The sequence below is a fragment of the Triticum urartu genome, chromosome 6 (assembly GCF_003073215.2).
Source record: "Triticum urartu cultivar G1812 chromosome 6, Tu2.1, whole genome shotgun sequence".
NCBI lineage: Eukaryota > Viridiplantae > Streptophyta > Magnoliopsida > Poales > Poaceae > Triticum > Triticum urartu.
The window spans coordinates 237,469,966-237,497,852 of record NC_053027.1 but is presented as its reverse complement, the minus strand read 5'-3'; the positions used below and the strand labels follow the sequence as shown (position 1 = coordinate 237,497,852).

Genomic DNA, 27,887 nt, shown 5'->3' with positions numbered 1-27,887 from the left:
CTCAGAAATAGGATGCTGGAAGTGTAGGCTTAGTCTGATGGCTCTCTCTCGAATGAAGAGGAGGTGGAGGGGTATATATAGCCTCCACACAAAATCCAACCGTTACACACGATTTACCAATCTCGGTGGTGGGACCGAATCAACAAACTCGGTCAGACCGAAATAGGAAACCTAGTGACCGTTAGAGATTTTCGGTGGGACCGACTGGATCAACTCGGTGGGACCGATGTGCTAGGGTTAGGGTAAATCCAAAACTCGGTTTGACCAATTACTCAAACTCGGTGGGACCGATTTGGGTAATAAGTGAAACAGAGAGTTGGCCAAGCAAACTCGGTGGGGCCGATTGCATATCTCGGTGGGACCGAAAATATTGCAATAGGTAACAGAGAGTTTGCAAGCCCATCTCGGTGAGACCGAGATCCCATCGGTGAGATCGAACTGATTAGGGTTTCTGGCAGTGGCTATGACAGGTGAAACTCGGTGGCGCCGGATAGGAATAATCGGTAGGTCCGAGTTTGGCTTTGGGTTTAGGTCATATGTGGAAGTGGGAAAGTAGCTGAGGATTTTGGAGCATATCATTAAGCACATGAAGCAAGAGGCTCATTAAGCAACACCTCATCCCTCCTTGATAGTATTGGCTTTTCCTATGGACTCAATGTGATCTGGGATCACTAAAATGTAAAATGAAGAGTCTTGAGCTTGAAGCTTTAGCCAATCCTTTGTCCTTAGCATCTTGAAGGAGTTCCCACAACCTTTAGTCCATGCCACTCCATTGTTGAACTTATCTAAAACATGCTAGATAGAAATGCTAGTCCAACAAGAGATATGTTGTCATCAATTATCAAAACCACCTAGGGAGCACTTGTGCTTTCAATCTCCCCCTTTTTGGTAATTGATGGCAACATACATCAAAGCTTTAGATAAAGATATAAAGAACAGCAAGTAAAGCTTTGGAAGGACATGTAACAAGCATAGGCTCCCCCTACATGTATGCACTCATGTAAATATGAAATATAGAGGCATGTGAGAGCATAACCATGACAGAGTAGGCAATGTGTTACATGTATGTTGGCCATATGCATCAGAGCAAAAGATTATCAAGGAAAATACCTTCATGCTCATGAGTCCTTCTTGCAAACAGTATGTACATAAGCAAGAACTCCTCATACTCATGATTTTGATGCATATACTTACCTTGTGGTCTTGAGTTGGCTTAGGATGGAATGAACCTGCACAAACAAAGTTAGATAACACAGGTACATCCACTAGCCAGAGCACACAAAAGAAACCACAAGAATGCCAAGACTGGGATGACATGTAGAGAGTGAGTACAAGGTACCACATTGGATTCAACATGTCCCCAAGAGTAAAGATATGCAATGAATTTGACTGATTTCTTTCCTTAGGTGTCTTGCTCCCCCTGAATCTTACATGGGATATTGGGAGAAGATAGGAAACAGAAAATCAGAGCTGAAAGATACAAATGGATAGAACTTAATGCAAATACATGTCTTTCCCCCAAAAAGGCATGTGACATCTCTCCTCTTGAACATCAAGCATCTGGGATCCTTGAGTATTCTCTCCCCCTGGAAATCTCTTTCTCCCCCTTAATACTTTCTCTCTTGTAGGTTTAGTTCTTTAGTTCTTGAGACTTTTTCTCTCCCTTGATGTGATCTCTCTCTCCTACAAGCTTTGATGTGATCTCTCTCCCCCTTTGACATCAATTTCCAAGAAGGGCTTTATGGAATCCGTCGTATAGGTTTGGTCCTTGAGACTCAGCACAAAGCAATGGATAAAACTGTGATGCTTGAAGAGGACAAGATTCATTGAGTAGAGCTGGATCAGAAGAAATATAGAACAAGTGGCAAACTGTTTTTCCTGTTGCGAAGTCGGTGGCACCGAGTGGTATGTTTCGGTGGCACCGAAAAGATTTGGTTGGACCGAAAATTACAAGTCGGTGAAACCGAGTTCACACAGAGAAAAACACTTGTCACCTCAGCTCACTAGACATGTAGGATCTCACAAAGATTTGCAATGAATTACCTGAAGGATTTGCAAGGAATTAAATGCAGAAAATGCAGAACATAAACAGAAAGAAAAGAGAAGAGACTAAAAAATCTAGATGGAGTCTTTTTTGTTTTTGAAAAAGATAAAGAAACTAAACACGCATGAGATACACACAAAAAGAACACAAGAGAACTTCATCTAGAGTTGGGCGGTGACATAGTCACCTATGTTAGAGTATATTGACTTAGGAGTCAAGTGAGAACACTTGATCATAGGTCATACTCATCGTTTAAGCTCAAAATGGGGTTACCATTTTTCGTTTAAGCATCTTGATGTATTCACATCTTGTTGAGTTGCTTTGACTCATGTCTTGGAGTAAAGCTTCTCTAAGATGGAATAACATACCTTGGGTGGTGGTGTGGTTCTTGCTCATGTAGTTGAACTTGTGTGGGTGCTCAAGGTTGAAGTAGCTCATCAAGAGTTGAGAGTACCACTTGGAGTTTGAGTTCATCTACCTACATGGATTAGTTCTTGCAAGGAAGAGCACTTGTGTATCCAAAAATGACAATCATGAAGCTCAACATAGAATTTGTCAAAGGATATGTTTGAATGGTTTTGTGCTTCCTTGTCTTCAACCGCCATTGTGTAGAGACTTGGTGATGTAGAGATTGCTCAAGATGTGAGTGAGTCGCAATCTCATGGAATTAGATTCAACCAAGCACCTACATGGGTTAGACAACATGCAAGGTACAAATATATCCAAGCCATAAGATAGTCATCATAAGAGATATATCATGGATTAGTCATAAGCTCATGTCTTGCATGTATCCAATGGAGTTTCTACTCCAAGTTCGAAGCATCAATGATGTTCAATTCACCTCTCAACCTGCAAAATACTTTCTCATCAAGAGGTTTAGTAAATATATCCGCTAATTGCTTATCGATGCGAACGTGCTTAAGATTAATGTCACCCTTAGCAACATGATCTCGAATGAAATGATGACGAACTTCAATATGCTTAGTTCGAGAATGTTGTACAGGATTATGACCAATTTTGATAGCACTTTCATTGTCACAAAGCAGTGGAACATGTTTCACATAAATCCCATAATCTTTAAGAGTTTGGGTCATCCAAAGTAATTGAGCACAACATGAACCAGCGGCAATGTATTCCGCTTCGGCGGTGGATAAGGATACCGAGTTTTGTTTCTTGGAAGACCAAAACACAAGAGATCTACCAAGAAATTGACAAGTACCCGAAGTGGACTTTCTATCAACCTTATCTCCGGCATAATCCGAGTCGGAATAGCCAACAAGATCAAAAGAAGACCTCTTAGGATACCAAATGCCAAAATTTGGTGTATGGATTAAATATCTCACTATCCTTTTCACAGCCTTAAGATGACATTCTTTAGGAGCAGCTTGATATCGTGCACACATGCACACACTTAGCATAATATCGGGACGTGAAGCACATAGGTATAACAATGAACCAATCATAGAGCAATAAACCTTTTGATCAACCGGTTCACCATCTTTGGTCAAATCATTATGTCCACTAGTAGGCATGGGTGTAGACATACCTTTGCATTCTTGCATATTGAACTTCTTGAATAAGTCCTTGGTGTACTTCGTTTGAGAGACAAATGTACCTTCCTTAGTTTGCTTGATTTGCAAACCGAGAAAGAATTTGAGTTCACTCATCATAGACATCTCAAACTTCTCTGACATTAGCTTTTCAAACTTTTCACTAAAGAGAGGGTTAGTTGAACCAAATATGATATCATCGACATAAATTTGGCATACAAATAGTTCTCCATTAACCCTTTTAGTAAAAAGAGTAGAATCAATTTTACCAATTTCAAAACCACTTGTAATAAGGAACTTGGTCAAGCATTTATACCATGCTCTAGGAGCTTGTTTAAGACCATAAAGAGCTTTGTGAAGTTTGTAAACATGATTTGGTTTCCTAGGATTGATAAAGCCGGGAGGTTGTTTGACATAAACTTCCTCCTCTATTTCACCATTTAGAAAAGCACTTTTAATGTCCATTTGGTACAAGGTGATATTATGGTGATTAGCATAGGCAAGTAAGATGCGAATGGACTCAAGTCTAGCAACGGGAGCATATGTCTCACCATAGTCCATACCTTCGACTTGTGTGTACCCTTGGGCGACGAGATGTGCTTTGTTGCGAACCACTTGTCCATCTTCATCTTGCTTGTTGCGAAACACCCATTTGGTACCAATGATGTTGTGGTTGTTGTCGGGCTTCTCAACCAATGTCCAAACTTGGTTTCTGTCAAAATTGTGTAGCTCTTCATGCATAGCGTTTATCCAATCCGGATCTTCCAATGCTTCTTCAGCCTTCATAGGTTCAATGCTAGAGATGAATGAATAGTTTTCACAAAAGTTAGCTAAACGAGTTTTTGAGCGAGTGATTCTCCCGGTTTGTATATCATTGAGGATTTGCTCGACGGGATGATCTTTGGCAATTCTTGCTCGAACTCGTGAGAGCTTTTGCTTGGGTCTTCGTTGAACATCTTCTTCATCTTGTTCTTCTTCTTGGCCTTCTTCATTGTTGACGTCGTCGTTCTCTTGTCATGGTGGAGAAAGAGGTTGTTGATGTTCGTCTTGATGCATTTCCTTGTCTTCTTCATCTTGGTGTGTCCCACTTGTGGATGCTTCCGTGTCAATTCTTGGTTCACCTTGTCGTGAAGTAGAAGCTTCCACTTGGATGGATGAAGTACTCTCCTTCACCTCCGTTGGACGAATTTTGCCAATGGACAAGTCTTGGATTGCTTCTGAAGGGTCTTTGTCTCCTACATCAATTGGCAATTGCTCTACTTGCGAGCCATTAGATTCATCAAACTTCACATCTACCGTCTCTTCAACCTTTCGGGTGAAATTGTTGTAGACACGGTAAGTGTGAGAGTTTGAGCCATAACCAAGTAGAAAACCTTCATGAGATTTAGGAGCAAACTTTGAACGACGATGCTTATCAAGAATGTAGCACTTTGAGCCGAATACTCGAAAGTATCCAACTTGGGGTTTGTTACCGGTGAGAAGCTCGTATGCCGTCTTGCCGAGTAGCTTGTGAAGATATAAGCGATTTGTTGCGTGACAAGCTGTCTCAACCGTTTCTGCCCAAAAGTGCTTCGGCGTCTTGTATTCATCAAGCATCGTTCTTGCCATTTCGATGAGCGTCCGGTTCTTCCTCTCAACAACTCCATTTTGTTGAGGTGTGTACGTAGCCGAGAACTCGTGTGAAATCCCTTCTTCGTCAAGAAAGGTGTCCACATTTGCGTTCTTGAACTCCGTTCCGTTGTCACTCCGAACCTTCTTGATCTTCACGTCAAACTGATTTTGGGCCTTCCTAGCGAAGTTTCTGAAGATCTTCTGGACCTGCGACTTGTCATTAAGAAAGAACACCCACGTAAATCTTGAAAAATCATCAACTATAACTAGACCAAAAGAATTTCCACCGAGACTCTTGTAGGCGTTGGGACCAAAAAGATCCATATGAAGTAGCTCGAGTGGCCTTCTTGTGGTCATGATGTTCTTCACGGGATGCCTTCCTCCAACCTGTTTACCTGCTTGACAAGCACTGCAAAGTCTATCCTTATCAAATATGACATCGTTAACTCCAAGGATATGATTTCCTTTAATAAGCTTGTCAAGGTTTCTCATGCCAACGTGACCTAGTCGTCTATGCCACAACCAACCTTTTGAGGATTTAGCAACAAAGCAAGTTTTAGGTTGTGCCTTTTTAGAGAAATCGACAATGTAAAGATCACCTCTACGCATACCGGTAAAGACCATTTTATGATTGTCTCGACGAAATACTTGGCAATCTACCTCAGTAAATAGGACATTCAAACCGAAATCAGCAAGTCTAGATACTGAAAGTAAGTTGTAGCCGAGAGATTCAACGAGCATGACATTTTGAATGGAACTATCATGTGAGATGGCCACCTTACCAAGGCCAACCACTTTACCCTTTGAATTATCACCAAAGGTGACATATTTTCGAGGGCCGTCATTTTCAGCAAGCTCACGAAACATCTCTTCATCTCCGGTCATATGATCAGTACATCCACTATCAAGAACCCATTCCTTTCCTCCTGATTCATATCCCCGAAGATTTGCCATAAGACCAAAATGTCTCATTGCATCATCAAGATCGAAGTCACTATCATCATCATCATAGTATCCATGTTCATCATGATCTTGTGACTCATCATTTCCTAGAGAGGGTAATTCATTAGATAAATGATCATCAAAGTGGTCACTTTTATGAAGTCTTATAGCTTCGAATATGATATCACTAATGATTCCAACATCTCCTTTGGCATGCTTAAGATTGGTAAGTTCAAATAGACAATTACCAAAACTAGGATCACTAGAGTTCATCTTACTCAAGGCAATAGATTTATGGAGAATTTCATCCAAAGTTTTCAAGGAATGATCGGGAAATCGTTCCTCAAGAAATTTCCATATAGTATAGGCACAATTAAGAGTAGGCAAACTAGCAATCAAATTTTTGGGCAATCCTCTAATGATGAGCTCAATAGTTCTAAGATTGCGAATCATGTCAATATCTTCATCTAGGGTAGGATGCAAATGATCAATATGAGGTGCACAAGGGCTAGCAATATACTTGTTCAAATGATATTGATTGAAAATTACAAGCATCTCATTTTTCCACTCATGAAAATACTCTCCATCAAGAATAGGCACTCTATGTCTAAGACTCCCTAAGGTAGACATATCCATCTTCCTCCAATGGTGATTAAACCAAGGCAATGGAGACCAAAGCTCTGATACCACTTGTAGGATCTAGAAGTAGATGTGTCTAGAGGGGGGGTGATTAGACACTTAGTGCTAAAGTTGCAATTTTTAGGCCTTTTTGGTTTGAGTGGAGTTTTAGGCACAATTTCAACATACACAATACATATCAAGCAAGCATGCAAAGAGTATATGAGCAGCGGAATGTAAAGCATGCAACTTGCAAGAATGTAAGGGGAAGGGTTTGGAGAATTCAAACGCAATTGGAGACACGGATGTTTTTCCCGTGGTTCGGATAGGTGGTGCTATCCTACATCCACGTTGATGGAGACTTCAACCCACGAAGGGTAACGGTTGCGCGAGTCCACGAAGGGCTCCACCCACGAAGGGTAATGGTTGCGCGAGTCCACGGAGGGCTCCACCCATGAAGGGTCCACGAAGAAGCAACCACCCACGAAGGGTCCACGAAGAAGCAACCTTGTCTATCCCACCATGGCCATCGCCCACGAAGGACTTGCCTCACTAGCGGTAGATCTTCACGAAGTAGGCGATCTCCTTGCCCTTACAAACTCCTTGGTTCAACTCCACAATCTTGTCGGAGGCTCCCAAGTGACACCTAGCCAATCTAGGAGACACCACTCTCCAAGAAGTAACAAATGGTGTGTAGGTAATGAACTCCTTACTCTTATGCTTCAAATGATAGTCCCCCCAACACTCAACTCTCTCTCAAAGGATTTGGATCTAGTGGAAAAAAGGTTTGAGTGGAAAGCAACTTGGGGAAAGCTAGAGATCAAGATTCATATGGTAGGAATGGAATATCTTGGCCTCAACACATGAGTAGGTAGTTCTCTCTCAGAAATAGGATGCCGGAGGTGTAGGCTTAGTCTGATGGCTCTCTCTACGAATGAAGAGGAGGTGGAGGGGTATATATAGCCTCCACACAAAATCCAACCGTTACACACGATTTACCAATCTCGGTGAGACCGAATCAACAAACTCGGTCAGACCGAAATAGGAAACCTGACCGTTAGAGATTTTCGGTGGGACCGACTGGATCAACTCGGTGGGACCGATGTGCTAGGGTTAGGGTAAATCCAAAACTCGGTTTGACCGATTACTCAAACTCGGTGGGACCGATTTGGGTAATAAGTGAAACAGAGAGTTGGCCAAGCAAACTCGGTGGGGCCGATTGCATATCTCGGTGGGACCGAAAATATTGCAATAGGTAACAGAGAGTTTGCAAGCCCATCTCGGGTGAGACCGAGATCCCATCGGTGAGATCGAACTGATTAGGGTTTCTGGCAGTGGCTATGACAGGTGAAACTCGGTGGCGCCGGATAGGAATAATCGGTAGGTCCGAGTTTGGCTTTGGGTTTAGGTCATATGTGGAAGTGGGAAAGTAGCTGAGGATTTTGGAGCATATCATTAAGCACATGAAGCAAGAGGCTCATTAAGCAACACCTCATCCCTCCTTGATAGTATTGGCTTTTCCTATGGACTCAATGTGATCTTGGATCATTAAAATGTAAAATGAAGAGTCTTGAGCTTGAAGCTTTAGCCAATCCTTTGTCCTTAGCATCTTGAAGGAGTTCCCACAACCTTTAGTCCATGCCACTCCATTGTTGAACTTATCTGAAACATGCTAGATAGAAATGTTAGTCCAACAAGAGATATGTTGTCATCAATTATCAAAACCACCTAGGGAGCACTTGTGCTTTCAAGTGCACAACAGCAGTGGTGGTGGCGAGGGTGAGATCTGGGTGAGGGAGGCGGGGCATGGCGGATCCGGGCGTCGGGCGGCCCTGGATATGGGCGGTGAAGGCGGGGAACGATGGGTCGCGCCTAATCCGGCGCATAGCGGCGTTGTACATGGGCGGTGGCGGTGGGAGACGACGGGATCCGGCCGGAGAGGAGGAATGGAAGCTGGGGGAGGGCTGAGGATGACCGGATCTAGCCGGAGAGGAGGATGGGATCCAGCCGGAGGAGCGGTTGGAAGCAAGGGAAGGGGCGGCGCCCAGGGCCCTCCTCGTTGTCGCTCTAGGGTCGAGGGAAGAGTGAGGGAGAGGGAAGAGTGGCGGGTGCCAGTGGGGTGGTGTCGTTTTTGTTTTCCAGATCGGTTGGGCGTCGCGTCGGGTCGCTGTTGGGGTGTTAGCAAAATAAGCTAGGTGTTACATATATATACATTTATATATATATATATATGGTGGGTCTATTATGATAACACCCCTTAAGAGTCTTATTCTGATAACACATATATATATATATATATATATATATATATATATATATATATATATATATATATATATATATATATAGGACACTTATTTTGTACTCCCGGATGTACATACTCCCACCTTATCCATTGACCAAAACCACCAACCAACCGGGGCTTCAACTCCTAATAACACGGTGAGTGCTCCTTGCCGATCCGTTTGCATGCGTAGCTCCTTAAAACTAGGAAAGTGATATCTTATTCGAATTGAAAGTAGTAGATGTACACGCTTGTGGTATATAGCGTTTCATGCAGATACAGTAAATTCTTTTGTGAGGAGTATATACTACTTTTTTACCTAAGGAGTATACAGTATATACTACATTTTATAGTATATACCACTTTTTAGCTCTGCGAGTATATGGTAGAGTACATAATTTTGTTGTAAGTATATGTTGTTATTTTACGGTGCATGTGCGAGTACTATTTTTTAGGGAGTATATACATCTTCTGTGAGGAAGCATGTGTATTTCATCTCTTACGAGAGGGTATGTACCACATCAATTTTCAGCAAGTATATACTTCAACTTTTATGATATACTTCATTTTTGTAGTATGTAGTATGTACTAGATTGTTTAAGTATATACTACATCACTCGTAAGCAATATACCACAAGAGAGTACATAGAACTTAATTGTGATGACATATGTTTTTGTACGAGAGTATATACCACATTATTCATGAAGAACAATATACAATATTTTTAGAGTATAAAAATAAAAAAAAGCACGTGCATAAGTACTACAAAAATGCATAGTTGCAAAGAAAGCTGCTACAGTAATTTTCATACAAACAGTACATGATAATGCATAGATATATGCATCATCCGTTGCCAAGTATATGTTCATGCATGTGTGCTTCAACCCGACAACATGTTTGCATCTGTGGCTTGTGCCAAACCGGACGCGGGGCAGCTGGACTGGGGATCACCATGGCCGCGCCGCCATCTATGGTTGCCGTCGTCCTCCTGTTGACCACAGTTGCGTGAAAATTAGGGAGCATTTCATACGTCAGTTGTGTGAAATATTTTATTCAGAAGCATGAGTAGAACAAGAACCTGATCTATGCATACATACCGTGGATCAATAAAATAGCAAGGAAAAACTCATGCATGACCGAATGTTGTACTGATGCTGACAAACCAAAGTTACTTACATGTTGTGAAGATCTACAGAAAAGTACTAAGCTCCAGTAAAGATATCTTGCCGGAGCGAGAGAATCTGCGAGGTGTGGTTGACCATCAGGAAGAATATGCCTATATATAGATCGATTTGCTGCTAATTAATTAGGGGAGGAGTTGCTACCATGGAGGAGATGACAGGAGTTTTTCACATAATCAAAACCAATCTACCGCTAAAAAATTCCAATTTGTGCTACTCTTCCGCCGTAGGCTTCAAATTGCTAGAAAAACACACGGGAAAATAAGTCATTGCACAAAACAACTAGTCGCCATGTGAAATATTGAATGAGCCAGGACATCCGTAGGAGATCATAAAATAATAATTGAATCTCGCATACCTTTGACTATCCATTATGTACGCATACTTCCGTCAACGTTGGCGCTGTAGGAATCGCCGCACCAAAAGGCTCATGCCAACAAAGTTCTCGCCTATGCAGGGACGGTGCCATGCACGCCGTCGTGGCTGCCGCCGTCGGTCGCCGATGCAGCAAGAGGCAGGAATGGATGTGCACAAGCGAATGAGCTGGTCCGAACGTGCCGAACAAATCCCCATAAAATAGGATCAGTAACATCCTAGTTTTAAAAAAATCACTTAAAATTTAGCGTGAGCGTAGATGAGAGCCAAACAATGCCAGGTGTTCTAGGAGTACATACTCCTAGGAGTATAGACCCATTTTCCTATATATACATATATACATATACATATACATATATATATATATATATATATATATATAAACACTATTCAAATTGCTAGAAAAACACACGGGAAAATAAGTCATTGCACAAAACAACTAGTCGCCATGTGAAATATTGGATGAGCCAGGACATCCGTAGGAGATCATAAAATAATAATTGAATCTCGCATACCTTTGACTATCCACTGTGTACGCATACTTCCGTCAACGTTGGCGCTGTAGGAATCGCTGCACCAAAAGGCTCATGCCAACAAAGTTCTCGCCTATGCAGGGACGGTGCCATGCACGCCGTCGTGGCTGCCGCCGTCGGTCGCCGATGCAGCAAGAGGCAGGAATGGATGTGCACAGGCGAATGAGCTGGTCCCGAACGTGCCAAACAAATCCCCATAAAATAGGATCAGTAACATCCTAGTTTTAAAAAAATCACTTAAAATTTAGCGTGAGCGTAGATGAGAGCCAAACAATGCCAGGTGTTCTAGGAGTACATACTCCTAGGAGTATAGACCCATTTTCCTATATATATATATATATATATATATATATATATATATATATATATATATATAAACACTATTCTGATCACGGGATCAGAATATTATTCTGATCACAACATGAACTTTCTGAGTTACATGCCTGAACTTCACTATGCAGGAACCCGACCTTCGGGCTATCTTCTCAACCGTGTCTCCCCGCGCGAATTTTTTGGCCAGTCATGTTCTATGTGATGTAAGTGTAATCTACAAACGGTTTTTAGCAACTAAATGCCCGTTTTAAATAGGAATCTCGCTCATTGACGGATTTGCTCTCGGGTCGTGATGAAACAAGCTTCCGTTGCAATTTTACTGCCTGAGTTGTTCGACCTGAACTTCTCCCAGTGCTAGGTTGAACTTCAGCCAACATTCCCCAAATGGGGCTTGCGATATACCGTTGAAAAGCTATGGACCCCAGTATCATGACCCAAGTTAAATTTTTGGCAAAATGTAAGCGGTTTAAGAGCAGTTTTGAAAACCGTTTTTTCTTCATATAAAAAACATGAATTGTATTTTCGATCGTATTTCTAAACCATTTATCGGAATGAGGCAAATAATATGGCGTTGTAAAGCTACTGCAAAACCGCTTCTTCCACATGTTGAAAGTTTTCTCTAATTCCCTATGGTTAAAGAGGAATTTGCAAAATCGTAAAATTTTACAAACCGAACAGTCGAGTTCGTATTTTCGACGTCATTTTTAAACGGCTAATCCAATTGAGGCAAATGATATGGCGTTGAAAATCTTATGAAAATGTGCTACTTTTCATGTTTAAAGTTTTTTCTAATTTTGAACGGTTTAAAAGTAATTTAGAAAACAATACAAGTTCCACCGAGTTTGTATTTTTGAGCTAATTTTTTAACCGTACCACCGAATGCAACAAATGATATGGCGTTGGAAAGCTTTAGTAATGCGAAACTTTTTGGTATATATTGTTTCTCCCAATTTCTTACTGTTTTAAGTTAATTTTGAAAATGGTTAAAAACGTATTTTCACCGTAATTTCTACAAACTTTACCGAAATAGGGCAAATAATATACCATTGAAAAGCTACAGAAAATACGAAACTTTTTTATGTTGATGGTTTTCTCTGATTCCTAGTCATTTTCAAGTAATTTTGAAAACGGAGGGATCATTCATTCTGCCTTTATCGCGAAATAGATTCTTCAAAAATGCACCGCGTGAAGAACTTGAACTTCTCGACATGCCTACCTGAACTTCACTCTGTTTTTCACGTGCTTTTATTGCCCGTAGATCTCCGTCCACTCACCGGAACACTCACCGGAATTGAGCAAGTGATATACCGGTGGAAAGCTACTGTAACATGCAACTTTCCCGTGTTAATAGTTTTTTCATACTCGCGACGATTTTAAAAGTTTTCCATATGAAATTCATCCACTGTAGTAGTTGAACTTCCTGTTGTTTTCAGTTGAACTTTTGTGACGTATTTTTGTTTGTAATTTTCTTATCCATCGTCAGTGTTACAAAAATGATATTACTTTTTGTACAGACCTCTCTCACAATAATTTTTTTAACTTTCTCCGACGAAGGACTTGAACTTACACAAATGATATTCCTGCCGTTTTGAAGTAAATTAGAGAAATGATGACATCATGAATTCTGCGTTCACCGCGAATCGAAATGCATTGCGCGAAGTAGTTGAACTTCTCAGGGATGTCTGTTTGAATTTCACTCTATTTTTGACGTGTTGTTTTTTTGACGTGCTGTTTTTTGCACTCGTGAAGTAGTTGAACTTCCGGGGCATGTCTGTTTGAACTTCACTCTGTTTCACTATATTGTATTTCACTTTATTTCTATCACTTTGAACTTCTCTCTGGTTTGAGAGAATTATTTTAAAACACAAAAACAACATCTTTTTTTTACGTATTTTGGACATTTAAATACACGGCGAACCTCTCTCACAAGAATTTTTAAAATTTTCCTCGCCAAGCACTTGAACTTCTAACAACCATTTTTTTACTAAAATAAACTCTTTTTAGGTGTACCATTTATTTTAATTTGAAAACCTTGGGTTTTATAAACATCAATCCACTTCATTATTTTAGTTTGAACTTCTAGTTTTTCAAAGCAGGGAAATTTCGTTTGAATTTTTTTAGGTGTACCATTTATTTTAATTTGAACTTCTTCTTTTTTATTCTTTAGTAACGATAAAAATTTGAGTTTTTGATAAACTTCGAACTTCTCTATTATTTTAATTTGAACTTCTCAGTTTTATTCTTAGAAAAAAATATGTTTTCGAGTAAGCATCAAACGTTCTTTTACAAATTGAACTTCATACTTTTATTTTTCCTACATTGAACTATTGTATTTTTAAAAATTGAACTTCTTGGTTTTCTCAATTTGGACTCCTTGGTATTATTTATTTGTAATGGAAAAGGTTCTAGTTTTGTAATAAACATTGTAAACATTCTTAGTTATTTCGAACTAAAATTTTTGGTTTATTCGTTAGTTACGTGAAAAATTACAGTTTTTGGAATAAATATTGAACTGTTGCTCCATTTTTTGAAATTGAATTTATTGGTTTATTATTTAGGAACGAGGAATATCTTGAGTTTTTCATATACATTGAACTATTATATTTTTTAAATTTAACTACTTGGTTTTGTTCAATTTGGACTTCTTGGTGTTATTCATTTGTAACGGAAAAAAATCCTACTTTGATAATAAACATCGTACAACTTCTTAGTTATTTCTAACATAACTTCTTGGTTTATTCGTTACTATCAGGAAAATATTGATTTTTTTAATAAATATTGAACTGCTCTATTTTTTGAAATTGAACTTCTTGGTTTATTATTTAGTAACAAGAAAAGTCCGAGTTTTTTATGAATCCCAAACTATCTATTTTTTAATTTGAACTTCTTGATTGTATTTTTTTACCAAAATATTATTTTGGTAAGTGAATTTTATTTTATGACATATTTGAACTCCCTAGTTGAAATTCTATGGTTTCTTTTCTGAACATATTTCATCTTTTATTTAATATATAGAACTTCTTATATTTTTTAATTTGAACTTCTTTAAAAATCCAATTCTAGTAGACATATGAACAAAGACTATCAATCACACAACTTTTTTTAACTTCACTTGGGAGGGGGGATACATTTTTTTAAATAAACATTGAAATTATGCATTATTATAATTTGAACTCTTGGTTTTTTTAGAAACCGGAAAAATGTGATTTTATAAACAAAGCTTTTTTAGTTTTATCCCAACTTAATGGGTTTTGAAGTTCCAAACTTCTTAGGTTTTGCCATGTTAACTTTTCTGATTTTTTGTGTCCTGTAACTTTTCAAAGTAATCTTTTTTATCTGATAGTTTTTGTTACTCGAGTCGAGCGTATGCTGCACTCGCAAGTGAGTAGACTCCTTTTAACATACAATGGTCAAACTGAACCTTTTACAGAAAGAAAGAATAGTATAGAAGTGGACTAGTAGTACTCACACAAAAGGAAATAAAGGAAAAACCAAACACTCCTCCGATACATGCTCACCACGTGTACAACTAGTACTCTGCCAGCATCACACAAAGACATTCAGTGTTATCTTCTTTTCTTCTTGATATAATTCTGCATATATCACACAACTATATTTCAACTACTATTTTGTTACAGAGTTCTCCTGTTTTCTATTCCAGTCTGCTATCTTTTCAAACTTCAGATGTTTCTGTATCTGACATGCCAATTTTTTTTGTATCAGACCTGTCTGGAGAGATAAATTATGACATAACTATGAACTGAACTTTTCGTACTTCCCATACCTCTACATGTAACATGTGTACCTTTCAGGTTTTTCCGCATACCAATCTAGTTATATATGGACCAAGTGCTAGCACGCGGACATGCTATTAATAGACTACAGGAAACAGAAATCTAAACAGTGATCTATTCCATATTCGTATATCCAAAACAGAAGAAGTTTGCACTAATAGAACAGGGTAGCTGTTTAGGTGTAAGAAAACAATGGCGGGCCACAACTTTTCTCATTATATCGTCTCTGAACTTCCAGACCGTTGCTTCGCCAAATTTCCCTGGCCGCATTACTTGCCTCGCCATGTGGTTGCTGCTTATCTGGAATGGCCTCGGGTCCGAACTATGAGGGCTGACCTGCATTTCACACATTTGTCAGAAGTATAATACTGCTGAAACCAGTGCATCGGTCACATATAGAAGTGGCATCAAACTGCATTTTTTTAGAAACTAAATACAAAAACTATTTTTGCAGTAAAGTTCAAATACTTCCGGCATGAGAGTTCAGTGGACAAAGAGAGAGATCACGAGCTAATTTTGTTTACTAACTATGCATAGTTCAGTATAGTATCCGACATAATCAAATAAAATTCAATAGCAGTACTGCTCCAAACATTTACACAAACTTGTTGTGAGCAACAAACACCCAAGCGAAGTGAGATGGAGCACAGCAGCAGCATCAACAATAATATAGAACAGCGGCAGTGGCTAACATGAGAGAAAGCAGAGCAGAGATAGCAACAGCAAGATGCGTCAGTTTGGAGCAAGTACAAGGAGGGGAGAGAAGAAACACCACGGCGGAGAGAGCGGCAACGCAAGGTCCAACGACGAGAATGCTAGGGAGGACGGGAGTGCTGATGCTCGCGTGACGCGGTGCTCTGCTTGTGCCAGCGCAAGGGGTGAGCTGGGGACGGCGAGCAGGTTGACCACCCAGGAGGCCGACAGCCTACAGGGAGCAGCACCGCGAGCTCCCTCCCTTGCCGATGAAGTAAGCAGAATTGGAGACGCTCGAGCGCATCGGCGGCGGGCCACGGGATGCGTTGTGCATCGGTGTTCAGCGGGGCAATGAGGGGCTCAAGCGTGGACGGGGCGGCGACTCTACCCTGGACTTCATCCCTCCCTAGGAGTCGCCGGCATGGAGCCTCGCGACCCCTGCCGTCGGCCCGATGAGGTCACCGGTGCAGGCCCGGAAGGGAAGCAGCAACATGGAGGAAGAGGGGATACTGGAAGTGATGGTGTGGCCCTTCTGGTGGCAGAAGGCCGGATCCAGGCATGGCGGCGGCGGAGCCCCGTCGGAAGGAGTCAGAGTGGTGGCGGGAGAGGCTCACCGGGAGGAGGCGGAGGTGCCACGCCGCATCGCGTGGTCCGTGGTGCCGGCTCGTCGGCGGGGTGTGGGGGATGCAGACGTGGGGGCCGGTCTGGACCCAGCCATGGGGAGGCTCGCCGGTAAGGGGGAGGCGCGCGAGGGCGGGGATGGCGGCGGCTGGGAATCGGGGAGAGTGGGGAGAGGCAGGGCAACGTGGAGTTGGAAGTTCAGAAACATCCTATATATAGGACTGGACTATTCTGTTACCAGTGACAAAATATTATTCTGTTACCCTCGCGCTATATATAGATCGCGTGAATCTTGTAAACTGACCGAAGCAATCATTCCCGACCAGAAAACAAAATGGAAAAAAGCCCCACACCCCCATCGTCTTTCACCAGGACCCCAATCCACCCCTGCATCATGCCGCCGCCCAAGCGTGCTCCCACCAGCGCGCCGCCGCCTCCTTCCTCCTCCGGCCAAGCTCGCCGCCGCCCCCGGTCCTCCTTCCTCCTCCGGCCAAGCTCGCCGCCGCCCCCGGTCCTCCTTCCTCCTCCGGCCAAGCGCGCCGCCGCCCCCGGTCCTCCTTCCTCCTCCGGCCAAGCGCGCTGCTGCCCCTGCCCCCCTCCTCCGGCCAAGCGCGCCACCGCCCCCGGTCATCGTGGCACGCCATCGCCGCCGGTGCGCCTTACCTCGTGCGCAGCCATGGCCCCTGATGCACCCCCACTGCTACCCTGTCCGCGGATCCCCACGGACGGCGTCGAGGTCATGGAGGTCGCCGCCTCCCGCGGCCATGGCAAAAACACCTCCGCCGCTGGGCTAGCTCTAGCGCCCCCCCGTCCCATCTGCCCTCCCCCACCAGCAACTCTACTAGCGCGTCCGATGCTCCCTCCGGCGAGCAGCTGCGCGCCACGGGATAGCGCCCCCCCCCCCCCCCCCCCCCCCGCGCCCCCCCCCCCCCCCCCCCCGGTCCTCTGCATCCCGGTTTCTCTTCGTTACGACATTCAGTTACGGTTCAACAAAAAGAACAGCAGCAGTACATACATCTCTTTTCTCTCACTAATTTGTTTCTCTCTATGCTGCAGCACGAGGGAGGTTGGATGAACTGCACGAAAAAATGCTCAGTTCTACAGACAGCCCCCGCCGACCACACGGACTACTTCCTCCGGTCCTCATCCAGGTATGGGGCTCACATCAGTCCAACTATTCCTCCCTTATCCGTCCGAGCTCCTCCTGCCATGCTCCTTCACGTACGAGCTTTGCCGGCACTGATGCACGCCGCCACACGTTCAAAGAGTGTCTTGGAAAATGTTCAGAAGTTTGGTTCCATAAAAAATTGCACTTGTTCATCTCGAAACATCATGAAAGGTGAGAAGTCAAGGTGCCTAGCACCTGTTTGATGAAATGGCAAGCTAAATAATTACATTATAGATGCATATATCAACTTAGCTCAGTTGTGCATATGCCAGCATGATCTAACTTTCCCCCCAATCTGATGTGATTTTATCTGGATCAAATGGACTCACAGAAAAGTTGCACACAAATAGCATCTTCTAAAAAGGTTTAAGATCTATATCATAATTTGCCAGATAAAGAAATTTATATAGTACTCTTTAATCATTTTGTAGTCCCTCTAGAATGTTTGCTGATGGTTAGCAATAAGCAGACCAAAGCAGGGACAATTCATTCACATGTACGGAATGAACATATTTGATTTCTCATGAAACCTCTAAAAATCTAATTTCATAACCTTAAGAAATTACCAAATGGATGAGCAAATTACTATTACCATTGTACTGAATATTCTGAAGTGGTTAGTATACTAGAGAGTAAAACTGTGCCCTATTGTTTGGTTTAATTTCTGTTTAGTTTTGTGTTATGTTGTTTGCCCTAGTTGATCCGTGTGTTAATGCTTCTATGTTGTGCACTTCTAATTCCATCATGAAGGAAAGAAGATAAGCAAGCTAAGTACTTGTTTGGAAAGTTGGTAAGTTCGAATAGATACACCTATAGAAGTTCATTGAAAAAGTTTGGTTTCGTTTAAAAATATGTGATTTTTGGTTGGAAAATAAGTGAGGAAATAGTTCACTTTGCTAACTCCTGCAGTTCTCTGGTTGGAAAATTAATGGTTCAATTTGCTGAGTCCTTTGGTCTACAAATTTATTTCTGTTTGTATGTAAGTAGCGTATGCAACAGAAAAAAGCGAACAGTTTTGTTCAAGGAAGTTCAAAAACTAACATACAGGAAGTTCTTGATTATTTGGGTTATTTTGTATGATTTATTTTTGCAGAATCTTGGTGTCATTTTGCGTTCCAGATAAAATTGTTACTGAGTGTACTGAGTCCCTACTGGCTGTAGCAACTTACTTTAAAAACCAAACCTTACTGTCTCCAGATTAGCAGAAACTAGTTATTACTTTCTTGGTTAAAAGAAGTGTATACACTTTACTATTTATAGATTCAGATTGTCGGAACAAGTTCTCATACACGCCTTTTGACTCTGTTACAACTTGCTAAAAGGGTTAGAATGTTATTGGTGTTGCAAAAATATCAGACGCCCTCAACTGAATAAGAAGTGTGTAGCGCAAGTTTAGGTATAACTACTGCAAGAGTTCAAAAATCTCAACGAACATAGCTCTAACCAAAGTTCAAGAATTGTTTCCTTCATAAATTAGTTTTCTTTTGGTTAATTTATTGTTCTTGGCAGTACAGACGTAGAGTCTTGTGTAGTACATGTGTGTATTGTCCATTGTATATTGTTATCACTTACCATACCATCATGGACAGAAATAAGAGAGATACATAGAGTCGTTCTATTAATCAACTTGCTAGCAACACTAGATACATTTCATCTTTGCAAAAATGTGATATATTTGGTGCAATTTCTGAATGATTTGATTTCAAATTTGAGCTATCGTGCAACTTAGTTAAAACATGCATTTTGGTTCAAACACCAAGTTTTGGACCACAGAGTTCATGTTTTAAAAGTTTGTATAAATTCCAAACAGTGTGTAAATTCCCATCGATTAGGTGCGCGTGTTGAGCGGCTACTGAACTTGTGTGGCTGCTGCTTTTGGACTGCCCATGAAGCACGTCATTATATAGCTCCTGTTTGTTCTGACTTCTTGTTTCTCTACAGCGGCCAAATCCCGGCACACCTGATAGTTCAAACTTACACCGACTGGCCTGCGACCAACTGCCCCGCCTCTACAAGCTCCTCGGGAATGACTTGGTAGTAGATGGGATCCCCCTACATCGGCAAAATCCCGGCGCACCCAGCCGCCGCTCGTGATCCCCGCTCCTTCAGCTCGACTTCGTCGGCGCAGTCAGTCCACAGGAGTAGGAGCGGCATGCCCGGCAACAAACAAGAACATAAGGCATGTGGTCGGAAATTTAAAGTTCTGCATACATTTGCCAAAGTTGTAGCTTCTTTCAAAGTTCAAAATGAAAAAGATATTTATTTCAACTTGTTCTAGCAAACCATGTGTGAGACATTGGCAGCATGTCTACACACTATGTAGCGCAGAATAATGTCCGGCGTAGTCAAACTCCTATCCCTGTTTGGGTAGATAGTCTAAACAGGACAATGTCAATCTCATAAATCCATTTCTCTATTCACCAAATGTTCTTTGGAGATAACAACCCCTGTAGTCCCTCAATCTCTCAAATTTGTTTGAAGCTGAGTGTACTTATTCTGATGCTCTGGTTGACCTTATGCTTGCAGCTGAGTTGGACTTCCTCCTATTCAAATGCTTGCAACTTTTAATTATGTTTTCTTCGAAAGATAGTTGCTGTAAAGTAGTACATGTGCTAGCATTTCAGTATAGCTTCCAAAAAAATGTGGTTAGAGTTCTCAATTTGTTTAGAAGAAGATAGGACGGGAAATCTTGAATGGAAAGCTCATATGAGTGTGGATAGTTTGAGTAAATTGGTGACGGGTGGAGATCATTCCTGTTGATTATTTTTTACAATAATTATAGGTCCACTAGAGAATTTCTTGAAGATTAGATAGGAGTGAAAAAAAAGTTTAGAAGTGATGCTAAAAACTGAGACGTTTCAAATTTAACATTATCTAATTTCTTTTCTATTATTTTCTTTAGTTTTGGTGTCTGAATTTGTGGATATATGCATTACAGCGGGTCCCAATATTTATTTCTTCAATTCTCTAACAAACAAGAGCTCTTTTTCAGTTCATAAAAAAATCACATACAGTTTTCTCTAGCAATTCATGATGCTTCTTCAGCGAGGACACCGTGCTGCACTGGCACCGCCACACATGTCCGGTTTTCTCTAGTATATTTGATGTATGACCTGCAGTAGTTCTTCAGTGCACACAGGAAAAAAACTAGCATTTCGATTAGTAAATTATTTTTTTAGTTCAGTTCAATTAATAAAATTACTTTAGTTCAAAATGTTACTCCCTCCTTCCCATATTGTTAGGCGCTTTAGATTTCAGCACGAAAATTAGCGCACATCGTTTGTTACTCGAGCTAACGTACAGGTACGAGAGACGGAGGCATGCACGACCTCAAAAAAAGGAAAGGGAGGCATGCACGATCTCCTTGACCACGTCTTTTAACTGCACGATCCCTTCATTACCTACTAGTACTCCTTAATTTCTAGGAATTTAGCGATCGTCAGGATATTTTAACTGCTCGAGAGAAGGATTTGTTTGCATGTGCCTTACATGTTGGGATTGCATGCAAAAGCTAATACGCCTAACAATTTGGGAAGGAGGGAGTACTAAATTTACTTCAGTTCAAACTAGCAATGGTAACGAGCTGTTCAATGTGGAGTTCGTGCAACATATAATGCAAAGTAGATAGCTGCAGGAAGAAAGGTACTTTATTTGATTTAGTTCTCCCATGATGCTTGTGTATTTCAATCCTCTAAGTTGCATTGCAAACGGCCAACAGTAGGGTTTTTTCAATGCTTTTATTGGAATTTTCAATGTATAGTTGCATTTCTTTTGCATCTCCTCACTGATAGCTGAACCCTGCTACTACTTCTTGGTGGGAATGGTTTGATATGTATGTCACTGCCTAGTATCATAAATATCCTAGCTAAATAGATCATGATTTTCTCGCTTTCGCCTATGTCTCTTATTGTGTTACCCCTTCCTCTTTTCATATAGCATATTCTGAACATCAGATGCTTTCAAAAATGTGTCGTGCAAGTCCAAGTATAAGTACTGCAGGAGTTCAAAAAATCTAACAATTTAAGCTCAACCCAATTTCAAAGAACTGTTTTCCTTCATAAATTGTATTTTTGTTAGTTTGTTGTCATGGACAGTACAGATTCACATTGCTCTGTAGTACATGTGTCCATTGATGTGTTCGAATCCCTTCCGTTCACTTTGATTCCTACAGGTGGTTCAATGTGTCGAGCGGCAGCAGCACTTGATCCCTAGTGGTTGCCCGCGCAAGGAGGATACAGGGACGCTACAGTGGTGGAGTCAGTACATGTAGTAGCTAGCTCAAGAAAAGGTATTGTCATGTAGCTTTGGTCTTACCATTGTGGTTTGTTGATTTTTTTTCTTGTGTTATTGCATGGGAAAATGAAAAATAAAGGAGTTTTCTTTTTACAATTGATGATGGGATTGCATGGTTTCATCCAGAAAAAAGTGTTATTGATAAACCAGCAGCAAGGATGATATGTTCATGAGCTGAGTCCACATGTTGTCATTTGCAAATCAATTTCTAAATGTCAGAATAAAAAAGCGAGACTCTGAGTGTTTGGTTTCATTGCACAAATAAAGTTCACATCCATGCCTTCTCAGACCTACATGTTCTACTTCTTATTTTAGTGACACACTCAGTTTAAGTTTCTTATTTTAGTTCAGTACAATTTCTAATTTTAGTTAAGTTCAGTACAATTTGTTCTGTAAAATATAGTACATCAAGCAATTCTATTGAGCGTTTTCTGTTGATATGTGCCCAAGAAACAAGAGATTCTTATTGAGTACAAGCTCCAAGTTTGCAAATATATATATGTTGTATGATATATATTCTGTTCCTGTAGGAGGTTCAAAGACTGCCGTGTAGCAAGTTCAAGAGTTTAGTTTTGTGAAATAAGTGATTTCTTGGTTAATGCAATCCTCATGTGGAAGCACTAAAGCACGCTACCTGTTGAACTGATACCGAAGACAAGGAGCAGGACCAAGTGTGCTGGAAGTTTTTTTGTACCCATGTGCGGAAGCACTTTATTTTTTTGATAATTATTATTGTGTTCATGTGGGAAACTTCAAAAACATCTTGTTTAATAAGTTATTGAGCTAAAAATGGTATGGTTCATACATTCTCGTCGATCTCGTTGTAATTGTCCTTGTTTTTGTTTCCTGATGCAACTTTTGTGGTCAGTCCGGATGGAAGAAGGTGATTCGTCCTTGTTTTTGTGAGTTTCCTGATGCAACTTTTGTGGTCAGTCCAAATGGGAGAAGGTGATTCGTTCAAAGTGTAATTTTGTGACATTGACGTCCAAGTTCTACAACTGATCCGTACAAACAAAAATGAAACCATGCAAGTATAGGGACGACGATACAATAAACCGTTGAAAACGTATGAGCAAAAAATAAAAGTCTAGTTAGTGAAAACACGCTTAATACAAACCCATGCAAACATCAGTTCAAGTACTCTTCTTTCCGGAACCTTTAAAAATTACTCTCCGAAGAATACATCAGTACAAACGCACACGTAGATCAGTACAAGTATTCTGTTTTTTTTGATGGAAAAACAACACGATGGGTCTCATCGTAATCCAAATTACTCTTTAACGGTTGCAAATTTAAGAAAACGTTCAACATGACTAAGTTTTGTATTTTCGATATCTTCCCAGCCGTATATTATTTGCCTCATTTCGACAAACTTTTAAAAAAATCGCGTTCGAAATCAAATTTGACCATATTCGAATTTGTTTTTAAATCGTAAGGAATTAGAAAAACATTTCAATATGAAAAAGTTGTGCATTTTACAAAGATTTCCAACGCTGTATTGTTTGCATCAATCGGACAAACCGTTTCCAAAAAATCGCGAAAATACATTTCGCTCAGAATTTCATCGTTTTCCAAATTACTTTTAAATCATATAGAATTAGAAAAAACAATAGATATATGGAAGATGCGGATTTTCACCAGCTTTCTAACGCCATCTTATTTGCTCAATTCCGACAAACCGTTTGAAAATTAAGTCCAAAATACGATTCGTGTTTTTGGTTTTGAAAAAAACGTTTTTTTCAAAACTTCTCTTAAACCATAATGATTTTGCAAAAAAATTCAATATATTTGTAATGTAGATGTCAAGAGCTTTCCAGCGATATATTACACGCCCCATTCCGACGGAAAGACGATCAGTTCGACGGGATGAAAATCATCAGTACGATCGCATGAAACCATCAGTTCAAGTAGGGTAACAGAATAATATTCTGTTACGCGTAACAGAATAGCCCATATATATATATATATATATATATATATATATATATATATATATATCAGAACCCTATTCTAACACTCTGCCGGAGGGGGAAATCATCACCGGAGGCCATCTTCATCATCCTGGCGGCTACCATGATGAGGAGGGAGTAGTCCAGCCTCGGGGCTAAGGGTTTGTACTAGTAGCTATGTGTTTAATTGTAACGCCCCGAGACCGATGCGTCAGGTGTCTTCCAGTTATTCGATGTTGTTGCCTTGTCTTTCGTTTGCGTGTTGCATCTCTTCCACGTCATCATCCGCATTGCATCTGCATGTTTTTAAAACTTGCATCCGTCCCGGGTCTCCCAGTTCCTTCCGTTGTTCGTACTAAGCCCAACCACACTCGCACGCGCACGCGGCACGTCCGAAATAGTATTTTATAAGTGGCTGGAAAATGTTCTCGGAATGGGTTGAAAGTTGGCATGCGGTGTTGTTATGTTGTTAGTAGGTCGCGTGCCAATTTTCATCACATTCGGAGTTCGTTTGATGCCCCAACGGATATCTATAGCGGCAACATAGCCGGTCTAACGTCGGACGTTTTCGGTCTCCGGAAGCTGCTACCGGACCTCTCTCTCTCCTCTCTTCTCAGCCCATCTCTCTCTAGCACAGCCCACTAGCCCACCTATCTAACCCCCTCCGCTCCGGATCGTCCAATCGAGATCGAACGGCTCCGAAACGGAGCAAAACCCCCAACCCTAGCTCCTTCTGCTATATATGGACACCCCCTAGTCCATTTTAGCCTTCTTCCACCCTCCTCCTCATTTTCCGCGCAGCCCCAGCCTCCACCCGCCACTTGTCGCCGTCAGATCCGCTCCGCCGCCGCCACTTGGCCTTCTACAGCGCCGCCACCTCACCGTCGCCACGTGGCGCCACCCCAGTGGGCAGCGCCGCCGCCCCGCCCAACCAGATGAGGCCACGTCACCCCTCCAGCGCCCCCTTCCACCGCGGCCCGCTCAGGCCCGTGTAGGGCCCGCCCGAGCCCATCAGGGCTCGAGCGCTCGACCGCCGCTCCCTTGGTTCCTCCCCGAGTTCCCGAACCGCACAACCTCCTCCAGCGCCGCTCCAACCTCGTCGCCGGTCGTCGTCTTCGCCGAACCTACCACCACCGGCGACCATCGCCGCCTTAGTGAGCTCGCCCAGGCCGCCCGCCTTCCTTCCCCTCCTCTCTCTCACCCGAGTTCCCTCCCTCTTCTTCGCAGGAGCTCACCGGCCTCGAGGTCCTCGTCATCGCCGATGCTCGTTCCAGCCGTCCCCGTGCCAGATCCGGTGAGCCGCCGCCCAGATCCGTTCCTCTTCGGTCCTCCCCGCCGCCCTCACCTGCCGAAGTCGCCGCTGCCCTGTCGTTGACTTCGGGCGCCGCCGTCCCTGTCTCCTGGTCCTGCGCTTGAGCCAGACACGAGGAGGACGAGCGCCTCAAACCCCTGCATCGCTGGACCGGCCTGTGAGGCCCAACACCGCGCAAGGCCCAGCACCCCCTTTCCGGCCTACGTCTCCATCGACTGGGCTGAGGCCCATGGTGAGAACTCTCAACCCAGCACCCCAAACCGCTGTTCACATTTGGCCCGTTAAGTTTTTTTTGAGCTCTGCAGGTTTTCCCTATTTGTCTAGAGAATGTTAGTTTTGCAGAATAGCCCCTCTAGTTCATGCATATCGTAAGTCACAAACCGTGCATCTTATGTAAAAACTTTATATATATGAAAAATGCTTAAAATTGTGTCTAGTTTCATAATATCCAACTTTAAACCATGTTTAAAATGTTTAAACTGCTGTTTGCATTTATTTTCTTAATTGCCATGTTAAAATGATTTAATTCATAACTAAATAACCGTAGCTCCAAACCTAACAAACTTTATATGTAAATGGGGTAGAAAAATGCATAGATTATCATGGCGACCTTGCTTTGCATGTTTAACAACTTTAAAATATGACTTAGAACAGAACAGTACCAAACCTAAAATATGCACATGAGGAGTTTTCGGACTTGTTGTTTGTTGTACCGGCCTCATTTAAACTTGCCTAGATAGGTAGTTTTGATATGCTTCACCTCTTGCCATGTTAATCAACATTTAATATTGTTGGGTACCTAAACGAGAGAGAACTAAATAAGTCACGTGGTGTTTCATCAATATGCAACGGAGTTGCATATTGAGCTCCACTTAATTTGTAGGATTGTTTGTGCATTTTGCCATGCCATACCTCATTAAACCAGACATGCGTCATACTTGGTTGTGCATCATGCCATGCTTATGTGATGGTTGTTTACTATGTTGTTTGCTTCTTTTTGGGTTGCTTCTCTCGTTAGCTTCGGTTTTGTTCCGGAGTTGTGAGGATTCGTTCGACTACGTCCGTTTGTCTTCTTCATGGACTCGTTCTTCTTCCTTGCGGGATTTCAGGCAAGATGACCATACCCTCGAAATCACTTCTATCTTTGCTTGCTAGTTGCTCGCTCTATTGCTATGCCGCGATACCTACCACTTGCTATATCATGCCTCCCATATTGCCATGTCAAGCCTCTAACCCACCTTTCCTAGCAAACCGTTTTTTGGCTATGTTACCGCTTTGCTCAGCCCCTCTTATAGCGTTGCTGGTTGCAGGTGAAGATGAAGTTTGTTCCATGTTGGAACATGGATATTGTTGGGATATCATTATTATATCTTGTTTACTTTAATGCATCTATATACTTGGTAAAGGGTGGAAGGCTCGGCCTTATGCCTGGTTTTCCATCATGCCGGTGTTATGTTCCTTGATTTTGCGTCCCTTACGCGGTTGGGTGTTATGGGAACCCCTTGACAGTTCGCTTTGAATAAAACTCCTCCAGCAAGGCCCAACCTTGGTTTTACATTTGCCTAACAACCTGTCGGGGTATGGGGTCCCGACAAACCCTTAAGGTTCGAACTAGGGTGTGCGCGAAGTCTATCCCTTCAACCGATCTACGCTCTAGCTTGCTAGGATCTCGCGGATGAACTCAGCGAACTCACAACACAGATGGACACAGGGTTTATACTGGTTCGGGCCACCATTGTGGTGTAATACCCTACTCCAGTGTGGTGGTGGTGGATTGCCTCTTGGGCTAATGATGAACAATACAAGGGCAGAACGGCCTCCTGAGGTTAAGGCGTTCTTGTGCTCGGTGAGCTTGTGTGTGAGGTGGTCTCTCTCGAGATAAGATGAGATCCTCCTTTCTCTCACTCTGCCCCCTCTGCTGTGGTGGCTAGTCCTATTTATAGAGGCCCTAGTCCTCTTCCCAAATATCAAGCGGGAAGGGAGCCAGCAATGGCGGGCTAATTTGAAGGGGGACAGCTAGTACAAACTATCCTGACAAAAGTAGTCTTCGCCTGCACAAAGTTCTGGTGGCGACGCTGTTCTGGGCTCCACGATGACCTCCGTCTTGCAGTCCTTGGTCCTGGTCTTGTTGCATCGAAATGGCAACCTATGCCGGATGCCTCGGTACTCCGCGGCTGCGCTTGCCCCCCTTTGCACCAAAGAGGAAACAAGGACGCTGTGCGCGCTAGCGCCCGCCTGGTGTCGATCGTCACGTCTCATGTCACGAGAGCCTCGTGAGGTTCGCCTCGCCTTGATATCTCTGCTCCTCGTGAGCCTGCCTATCTAGGCCACTCCAGAGGAGGTCTTGCATCGTCCGCTTCGCGAGGGTCTTGGGCGCTTCGTTGGTGAAGATGGGCCATATGGCTTGCTGGCTCAGCCACGCCGCGGGCCGCAGGCAGGCAAGTCTGGAGACCCCCGTTCCCAGGACACCGACAGTAGCCCTTGGGCCCAAGGTGCGCACGGGCTTGGCTTCGCGGCGAAGCCAAGGGTCAAGCTCGAAGCGCCACGGGCCCCAAAAGCCTGCGACCTCGATTGACGCATGGCGG

The 27,887-nt window shown here is 42.4% G+C and overlaps 1 long non-coding RNA gene across 1 annotated transcript; it reads left to right on the top strand.

Annotated features, from left to right (window-relative positions):
- Positions 1 to 16,885: 16,885 nt before the first annotated feature.
- Positions 16,886 to 22,891, top strand: LOC125512796. The gene is made up of 4 exons (XR_007285551.1): positions 16,886 to 17,558; positions 17,637 to 17,731; positions 19,690 to 22,036; positions 22,572 to 22,891. It is a non-coding gene; the product is annotated as an uncharacterized LOC125512796 (long non-coding RNA).
- Positions 22,892 to 27,887: the final 4,996 nt, after the last annotated feature.